Source organism: Caloenas nicobarica, chromosome Z (assembly GCF_036013445.1).
Source record: "Caloenas nicobarica isolate bCalNic1 chromosome Z, bCalNic1.hap1, whole genome shotgun sequence".
Lineage (NCBI taxonomy): Eukaryota > Metazoa > Chordata > Aves > Columbiformes > Columbidae > Caloenas > Caloenas nicobarica.
In genome coordinates this window covers 23597986-23608917 of record NC_088284.1, presented here as the reverse complement: position 1 = coordinate 23608917, position 10932 = coordinate 23597986, and positions in this window count along the sequence as shown.

Below are 10932 nucleotides of genomic sequence, written 5' to 3'. Positions count from 1 at the left end.
TATTTACACTATTTTATCTGGATTTTTTCCCCCCTGTACTTATTTAGTGAGTTGTCAGTGGCAGGACTGTTTCATTATTTGCTGTACAAAAAAGGAAAAAAAGGGTTTTCATTTATAGCCTACAAGGAGCTTAAAGAATACAGGCACACAAGTTTTCAAAAGAATAAACAAAACAAACCCCAAATGAGATTTTTCTACCATTTTTAGATAGATTTTGACACTCAGCAGGTTGGAACTACCTAGGTTTTTTCTCACAATTTACAAGTAGGTCCACCATACACTTTAAAAGAATTAATGAATATATCACCCTGCGGAACACTAATGCATGCATTATTCATTCTGCCTCAGCTTGTTTGAAATGTTTGCATGAAGAGGAACTCTAGTAAGTACTGTTTCATTTCATCATTTACAGTGCCTGCAACTGACTGCAGTAAAATTTACAGCAGTGGGCTCTTGTATGATTAATATACTACTACCCTGAGAATCTGCTATACCTTTAGTACCATTACACACATGGGTTTCTGTTGGATACAACTCTTTGTTACTTCACATATCATGAATTTAGAGGTAGCAAATGTTTCCTTAGAGCATGTTTTTAATCTCATATATCAGACACAGGAGATATCCTATGAAATTTGTAAATGAGCTTCTTTGAAAGAAACTGATACAATTCAAGCTAAGCAAGCAACCTAAGATTAATCTACTTGTGTGTACTCATCTGTAATTTAGAACAAGATAAATCCTCAAAATAAAAAGACCCATAGGATTCCTAGATAAATACATAAATAAAAATAGGCAGCGAGGTCTCCTTTACTTAGTTGTCAGGCAAAGCAAGGGAGAGGTGGAAATTCCACAACATATTAATCCTGATATATTCTCTTGGCTCTTCTTGGAATTCTTTCTCATATGCAGTAGAACATGGCATAAAAAACCCAAAATAAACTACTTGGAATGGCTTTCTTGTGGTGGAATCCACACCGCTCAGAGGACAGGAGGCAAATGGGGAAACAGGACATGAAGCCATAACAGATGCCACTGCCTCCTGCAGCAGCCCCCTGCCCTCCTCCTCAAATGTGATACAAAACACCAGCCCAATACTAGTGAAGTCGTAATGGAACACAATGAACTATGAATACCGCTTCTTCTGAAAACTGTGATGGAGAACTAGCACACAAAAATTTACCACGGTGAACAGCCATGGTGGCAACAGTGGTCTCCTTCCCTACCTGAATTCTATTGAGAACATTCTAAGTTTCATGGTACAGCTTTTACAAGAAAAAAATTTTGTTGAAGTGCTCAACAATAAAGTTGAATTTTTTATTTCTTTTCATTTTTTCATTCTTCACATGTTTGTGATTACAAAAGCTGCACTTACATTTTTAATTAAAATATTCAGTACCAGAAAGCATGTGACAAACTGCTTCAGCTCTTGTAATCTGTAGCACAGTCCTTGAGGGCATCATTTACCAAATTTGACTAATACATTTAACTGTTAAAACAAAATTAGCGAAGGTTTGTAATATACACTGCTTGAATTGTATGTAATTAAGAGTAAACAAGCTCTGTTGTCTCCATTGGTATCTAGTATGGTTTTATAATAACCAGAAAGAGGCAGCCTTTGCTGTTGGGAAATTAATACTACAAGGAGTAATGAAAAACTGGGACTGAAAACTCCACTGTAGAGACTTAAGATACAAAAGAACTGACCAGACTGAACTATTTTATTAAAGATGCAATCAAAAGCCAGATATGAAAACACTCAGATCGACTAAAAGAACCTTGGAAAGAGATGATCCTTTCACAAAAAAAGCTTGTAGAGCTGGTAACCAGGAGCTACCTGAGACCCTGCCGTGCAGTGACCCTTACTTGAGATATTCCTGTAAAAACTAGAAGTTTTTCAGAGAACTAAATATACCTCTAAGATAGCAATTTATTAATGTAGCCTGCAAAGACACTATCACTGAAGTGTTTATGTCATAAGTTTCAGGCAAATGACCTGCAGGAGAAAATTATTAACAATTGACAGGCTTTTGATTGGATCCACACCTGAACTTCTATTCTTCGAAGTCACATGCACGGAATTGTGTTAAGATACAACAACGTATATTTTCAGTTTGAACAAAAAGTTTTGGTTAGAAATAAAAATCAACTGATTTTTTCACTGGATGATTTTTTTAAACGTTGTTTCACAGGTTACAGTTCTGTCTGGGCTTTTTGGTTTGTTTTTTTTTGTGAGAATGTCATAGCACTTCAGAACAACTCGGTACACATGGGAAAAACGTGCTCTATCTGAAGTCATTGAAAGAAGTAGACCTCACTTCATTAAAGACAAGATGTCATTCCACATCCTAAATACCAGTAAAATTTTAAGACCTAACACTCAGACAGGAAGCGTTTCAGCAGAAAAGAAAATTCTGACACTACAGAAAGGCTGTAATATTAATACTGTAAAGACAGCAATTATATTAACTTATTCATTATGGGATATTTGATCTATCTATACATTTCTTATATTATGCATTTTATATCTTTTATATTTATTTGACATGTTTTTATATTCTATTTGGTTAATATATTTAGAACATTATTTATATTTTATTATTTTACATACTTACTAGAAAAATACAAATTTAGCCAGGAACAGAAAAGAAGTGACAGGACAGTGTGCTCTGGTTGAGGGTTACCTGTATATGTATCGATTCATAAGTGAAAAATACTTACCCAGTTCTCTGAGACTCAGCCAAGAGAATACCCTTCTTCCTTTTACTCCAGTCTCTTGATGATTTTGTCAGATGCTGCTGTGAGGACGGACATAACAGACAGGCCCTACACACAGGCACAACTATGTGTGCACAATACATGACCAGATCAAGTGTAACTACAACTGTCAACACACAGAAGGACTGTGAGGATTTGACTCACGTTCATGTGGGCCAGGAATTTTCTTCAAGATGTGAATTTCCTTAGCTAGATACTCTGCAGTGAATGATCACTACCTCGAGAAGAGAATACTTCCTCTTGGGTTTTGCTCCTACCTGTCTTTTCTCTTTTTTTTCTTTTTTCTTTCTTTTTTTTTCTTTTTGTTGCATCTTTTCTTTTTCTGCCTTTGATGTATCTTTCTCTATGCCCACGTTTTCACCTTTAAGAGAAGCCTTCAAATATACAGAGGATCGAAAGTACCGTTGTGAAAACCACATTTCTCTTGACTCAAACTCATGGTCAAGTCCATGTTAATGCTACAGAGAGGGTGGAGTTCAGCACGGTTGTGGCAGAAATTGGACCTTCCTGATGGTCATCTTATCCTACACATTATAGGAAAAGCCAACATCTAAATACCACTTAAGAAGCATTGTAGGGTAACAGAGGCAAAAGTCAGCTACAAGCATCTTGCGCTTCAAGGTAACAAGATGTCACATCAAATTAACCTGTCTAGATTTTAAGATTAAAAAGCACAAGGCAGAGAAGGAAAAATTCTGCTGCTTGTGCTCGCCTAGGCACTATCGCCGTGCTCTCAACAGACAAGCAAATGATTTTCTGATGCCACACTATTGACTTCTTACATATATTTATGTGGAACAAGTGACACCCAGTGGTTGTTGCCGTCAATTACCACCCAGCTCTCAAGCCAGGTGCTCCACCATCCGCATCTTTCTCCCTCCCTTCTGCTCCCTGTTTAGTTCAAGTGCCCGTAGCAAGTCAACCAGTTTTTCTGTCTCAGGAACTCCTTCAGGACTCTCACTAAAAAAAATCGAAACGTAGAATGACACACCGATTAGGAAGCCCAAATCACATTTAAATGAGGATTTTGATGCTCAGGTTTGCAGTGACATTGGATCACGCAGTCGTTTATGTTACAGCTTGTTTTAACACCCCAACAAACAAAATGGAAGTTGATTTCCTAAAGGTGCTCCAACAAAATTTGCTACTTGTTTGTGTTATACATCAAATCTTGAAGTGCTGCACAGAATACTCTCCAAAAGCACATATTAACAGTTGAATTGAGTAGGCATTTCTACCTTGAAATACAGAATCATAGAATCTCTATACCTGTTCACCATATGTGCACAATATCCTTTACTGGCTGCAGCTTACTCATAGTAAAACACTTCATTTTTTTGCTGTGTTAACAGTAACATGTCCATTCTATTTTAAATTCTTATCTAAGAATTTTCAAGATTGTAGGATTTAAAATAAAAACGTTAACAAGCATTGCTGCTAAAGAAAAATTAGCAAAGCCATTTAAGAAGAAATGCCAGAAAAACACATCAGATAGCTTCAATACCACATCAATATTTAATAATTTTCAATCCCATAGCAATAAGAAATGTTAGAAGGTACAGGTTTGCCTGGCATACCACAGAAAACAAGTTTTCTAAGAAGAAATAATATAAGACCAAACAATATACCTGAGAAAAGAACCAGGCAAGCTTTCAGGCTAATGCACCCTTCAAAGCTGAGTACAAAGCCATTTCTAACTAGAAAATGAGGTCTGAAAAATGTGTCTATTCTTTTCCCAACTACATCAGTTGCCCAATAAAAGATGTCAAATCTCCCTTTCATTTTTAGTCTGTTATGACAACAACAGGCCACCAAACAATGGCAACAACCAGCTCCCCAAGAAGGAAAGGTCTTTTTCAGAAGACAATGTCATAGCTGCTCCATTACACATTCTGCACAAGGATTATTTCTCAGTGGTAATGATAATAAAAGCTAACCCAAAGAGAGCTAACATTGACATTTCTGGAACAAGCTTTCAAAAAAAAATCTCTAGATGTGCAACCAGGCAGCAGCATGTAAAAGCTTTAGATGGTCAAGCAAAATGTGTTTGTAGAGACAAATATGTTTTGACAACTCACACCAACACACAGAGCTTTGTCCCCACTGTTTGGACCTCAACAGTATTTATTCCTACAGGATTTTAATAAATTACAGCAAAATATTAGCCTTAAAAGATACGCTATTTTGTGGCAGCTCATACTCCACATCCTGAACACTTACATAGTGCTGGGGGTGGCAAAGACCCCAACTCCGTGTAAAGCAGAGGAGTCACCATCACAGGATAGCCGTGAGGCAAACTGGGGCTCCTCTTCTCAGCATATCAGACTTTCCCTGGGACACAAAGGTCTGAATCATCCTGGTTTTTAAGGGGCTTTCTTTTCAACCATCCCTTATTTTGCTACCCCCCTCTTATCCTCCCCCAAAAAAATCTACAGAAGAAATACAATCCAGTAAAGGTATAATGATTTGTTTCATCTATACTTTAACCAGAAAACATGAATTACACATTTCAAATATAAAAATCTCAATATTTACATTTCTTAAATATCTTTATTTTGATAGCTTGTGAATACTGAATATAATAATATGCAATATAAAATATACTGACATAAATAATTCCTAATAGGAGCACTGAAATTTGTGGATACTGCATCAGATGCAGGCTGGATAAAATATCTTCTTGTGTCTTTATTTTCATGAGACTTTAATATACAAAACCTTTTTTTTTTTTTTTTTGGGTGGGGGGAAGCTGCTTTAGATGCCCAACTCCTATGTGTCTCTGGTCCCTTTGTATGATCTTTGTATTCAACACAATTTAATGCTTGCAAACCATGGTAATTCTTTTCCATGTTTCCATTGCTATTGACCATGGCCACCTCCTCCAACACAAAATGCAGACAGTTAAGAAAATAACCGAAACTAATTTTCACCCACAAAATGAACCCAATAAAATTCATACTGCAAGTTCATAAGAGTAATTTCCAAACCAATTACAACTATTCTTAAAAGGAAAAGCCATGAGGGAAGCAAATTTTGGAGCTAAATAAACAAAAGGCAGCTGATATTACCTCTGCTTGGAAATGGAAATATATTAATGAATTCAAACTCTGGCAGAATGCTTCGGTATTTCCGGCGAAGAACATAAGTCTTCAGGTATGGTAAACTTAATGTCAAGCTGATCAAAACCTGAGCTACTTCCCTGTCCTAAACTAATATATTATTAGGTAAGTCTGGCTGAGAGTCAAATCAGTATATTTTTAAGATTAAAAGAAATAAATATATATATACGCTAGTTGAAAAGTAAGGCTCAAGTACTGACTTTTGCACCTCATCAACATCCTTTTTTGAGAAAAAGCATTGCCTGCAGGACCAACTCTAACAAAACACCTTCTCAAAGATGTATCTTCCAAATACTACAACTTATTTCTGAATTAGAGAGACAAGTAGGCTAAAATGCTTTTACAGCTATTTGCAGTGAGAAGTTATCTTGTTCATGGAAGGCTTTACTACAAATTAATGATAGAATACCACCTAACAAACACAAAAGCAACATAGGACAAGTCTGGAGACTATATGTGTTCGAGGTTCTGGCTGGTAAAAGATCCAGCGTTCTTCTTTTTCAAGAGCCTACAATTTTAAAGACAATTATTTTGAGAAGAATGCATGCACAGAGACAACGTGTTGCTAAGACTACTACATATTTTATTTTTTAAATGGTTGCTATTTGTAAGCCATTGTGCGTTCCTGAAATGGAAGAATATCACACCCATTCAAACACCGAGATTTAACTATTCGGCCCAAAGTCACAGAGCTGGTCCCTGAATAGAATGAAAGAGAACCGATTGTTAACAAAATCCAAACTCACCCCCCCTTGAAAACTCTCTCATTTGTCATGTTATCAACAAACGACAAAAAATTTCAGATGCCTCCTTCATATCCAGAGGGGTACATTGCAATTCATCAGGGAGACTAACCCAGCACATCTGCAGGACAAAAAACTCAAGTTCTTTTTACCTCCAACATTTCACCATGTATTATACGAAGCTCTCAGAACTGTATTTTGATCTTCACTGTCACCTCAGCTTCATCCCAACATTGTTTTGCTCAGCCTATTAACAAAAGGCATTTTAATAAATCTAAGGACTGTCTAACATGAGGACTATGGTAATCTCAAGGTAATATGCTAGAGTTTTTCCAAAGTAAAACTGAAGTTTCTCATTCATATCAGCTCCCACTGATGTCATATTCACTCTACTCAGATCTTTAATGAATATAAGGGACTTACAGTTATCTTAAAGAGCAAATGAATCAGACAATCATGGAATGGTTTGGAAGGGACCATAAAGACCATCTTGTGCGGTTTTAAAACTCAAATATAACCAGTTCACCTCATATTACATGGTTCACTAAATTAACATTCAATGGAGACATTTGGGGACAGAATGCTGATGAAAAAATAAGGATTGTTGATGTGCCTATAAATTAAAGAGCCAGCTTCCTGTGTTGTGTCTGCACGTTAGCAAGTCCACCATAAAACACTTAAAACTTAAGTTCATTCTATCATGGCCTATGACAACAATGAGCTTCTGAGAATGTAAAATCAGGAAACCAAATGTTTTTTTCCATCCACATCTGTAATATTTTAATAGGCAGAATGGGCAACTGCTAGTTATTACTGTATGAGACAGTTTTAACATCTGCTTGAGCTTTTTATGTTCACTAGCTGTTAGTTTCCATTCTGCTAGGGATTTTTTAAATTATGGGTTAGACTGACCATGTAATAGAATAACTTAATTTCATGCTGTGCTAGAGTTCAACCACAATCTTCTTTCAGAAGACACATCTTACTGAGTGTGAAGCCCCCTCACCCTTTTTGTCCTCCTGTTCCTTTGCTGCTTCCTTCCTTTAACAGGGAAAGGTTTGGATAATAACCAGTTTTATGAGTTTTGTCAACAAGTGACAGAAAAAAAAGGTCAAGAGGCACAAGGGCCTTTTTCTGGTCTCACGCCTAATTATAAAACATCACACTGTTAGTAAATGTCATTCAGCATATCAAACAGAACTACATCATGTATAATCTTGTTTTCAAAGCTATACTTTCATGTGATGTAAAGGTCTGATCTTTGCAGCATGACTACTTCTCTGACATACAATTTCTTCCCCATCATTTCTGACCCAATTTGACCCTATTTTCAAAACTTATAACAGATATATTTTGTACCGCTTGTTCACATAATATTCCAAAGGCAGCTGTAGTTGGTAGATAAGGTTTAATAGTTATTTCCATATCTTTGTCTAACCAAAACTGCTTTGTAGAGTTCAAAGAAGTGTCAAGAGGACTGAATTTAAAACTTCACAATGTAAATTCAGAGAGACATTTCTCTAACAGGTACGTAAAATTGGGTATTAATTTATAATTTATATATGCTGTGCAGAGAATTGGACTGTGGAGTTCCAGGTTTCAGACTGATGTAGAGGGCTATGAGCAGTCTTGGAGTATATGGGGAAAAATAAAACTGATCAACTGTCATTAAGGGAAGAACACAAACTACATATGCTTGGCTTCAGTTGAAGAGTATGATCCTCCTCATTCTCAGGGAAAAATCTGCTTCCAGGCAAAAGTGAAATAGAGAAAGCAGAGTAGTTGTGTTTCCTCTAACACTCACTCTCTTCTCATGAGCTAAAATTTCTCGTTATCTTTGCAATGGGAGAAAAAGTTCTTTCCTTAGAAGTCATTATTATGATCACCCTGGAGTAAGGGCTACAAATTAGTCCCTTAATTTCTCAAGTAATACCTTAAAATTGACTGGTTTTGCTGCTTCAAAACATCACGTTTTGGCAACTTGGAGCTTTGAATATTACTAAGCCCATTTATGAAAATGTGTAAATACGTATCTTCCTCTCAGGAAGAACCACGTACCACATTAGTCTAACACAGTTAATACATCCTCTGGGTAGCTGCAGAGCAGTTGGGATTATGCAAGTCATTACCACCTGTAATTTTTTTTTTTTTTTTAAACCACCCCACACTAGTGATAATGTCAGAACAATACTCATTGCAAATCCTATGAAATGAGCATTTGAACTGGCCTGTTTAGGTACTGAATGCCCAGATCACCCAGTATTCAAACTCCTTCCTGTGAAGTTTTACTGCAGAATTTGAAAGCTTACATAAAAGCATGCCTGTGCGAGCGGAGCAAAAAGCTTTGTTTTAGGGTGGTTTTATGAATTTAAACTTTAAGTTAACTTATTTCAAATAATTAAGCCTTAGAATGGAAGAAAGTGAATTATATCCTCTCATTCTCTCTTATGTTCTGGAGATCTGGAAGTCTACCGTAGTGATTATTCTGGCACAACAGAATCAGATTTGGTAAACAAGGCACTTGGTGCTGAGGATCTGAAATCCACTCCTATATGTTTGAGGGTGTTTACTGCGGAATACCTCTAATCTGTTCCTACAGACTGAACGTTCATTCATAGCTCTAAGGCATCTTCTAGCTCAGTTTGCATGCTCAGGGATTGCTCTGCAACAGAAACCAAAATTTAGCAAGTGGAAAAAACTGTGATTCACTCCAAAAGCCAGCTCATTATTCAAACTAAAATACAAAAGTAGGTTCAGCACCCAATTGCCCAATTTGAATGAACCAGAATTACATGCTTGCTACAAGGAACCAACATAGCAGGGTATATATGACTCATTAGATTATTATATGGTTTCTAAAATTCCAAAGTAAAGCAAGATTTGAGAAACAGATTGATGGATTAACAGATCACATAACTGCAAACTCGCCACTTTGTTAAATTCCCCCCCTTACAAAAAGGTATAAAGCCAATTTACCAGCACAAAAGATTGTACTTCTCAGGACAGAAAGTAAACAGTGAATTTGCTAGAAACAGCAGCTTTTAGAAAGTTAGAATTTCTGATCTGATAAGCCGCTGGCTGAAAAAGGGCAAAGGTGAGGACAGGGAAACAACAGGCCGAGCAGCCTAACGTTGACCCTGGGAAGGCTACATAGCCAGCTCCTCTGGGAACTTCAGGAGAGACAAGGTGCCAAGGAACAAGCAGCACGATTTTACCAGGGGCAGATCACACCCGACCAACCTGCCTTCTACAGCGAGATGGCTGGCCCTGCAGACACAGGGAGAGAAACAGATGCTGCATACCTCGATTTTTAGCAAGGCCTTTGACAAGGTTTCCCACAGTATCCCGGCATATTAGAGATATATTTTGCATACACGGAATATTGACTGGGTGGAAAACTAGCTGGTTCACCAGACACAGACAGCTGTGACCACATTATGAAGACGTGCTAGTGGTGAAATACCAGTAACATTCATGACGGGTCAGTACTGAATTCAACACTCTTTTATATCATTATTACTGACCTGGACAATCTGAAGGAAAGCACTCACAACCTCTCAGATTTTAGCAAATTGCAGGAACAAATCATATACTGGGGGGCATGACAGCCAGAGGCACCTCAGCAGGCTAAGAAACAGGTTGACAGGAACCTCATTAAGTTTCAAGGCAAATACAAAGTCCATTACCCCACATGCAAAAACCCCATACAGCAGTAGAGCAGAGGCCAACTAGCTAGAAAACAGCTCTGTAGAAAACAGGGTGGTTGCACTAGACCACCAAGAAACAGCAGCACAACCTTGCAGCGAAGGCCAACTGTGTATTGGGCTGTGTCAGTGAGCGTACAGCCAGCAGGTGAGGGAAGCCTGGACTCCCCCACACTTTGTACTTGTGAGGTTCCATCTGGATTAGAGTCTCCAGTACACAAAACCATTGACATACTGAAGTGCGCCAAACTGGGAGCCATCAGTCACACACGACATACAAGGAGAAACAGAAAGAACTGAATTTGTCAGCCTTATATAAGGATAAGGGCAGAATCCTCCTGTTGCTCTCCATAAGACAGTGGAGAAAACAGACTCTTCTCAGAGTGGCACAGTAACAGGATTAGGCTAGGTAATGCACACAACTTGCAGCAAAGGAAATTCCGATTAGATATTAAACAAACAAAATCTGTTCATAATGGGAAGAATCAAACACTGGAACAGGGAAACAAGCTCTGGGATTTCCACCCAGGAGATGTTCAAATCAAAGCTTGTAGCAAACTGAGCAAACTGGATCTGCTTTCAGCAGGC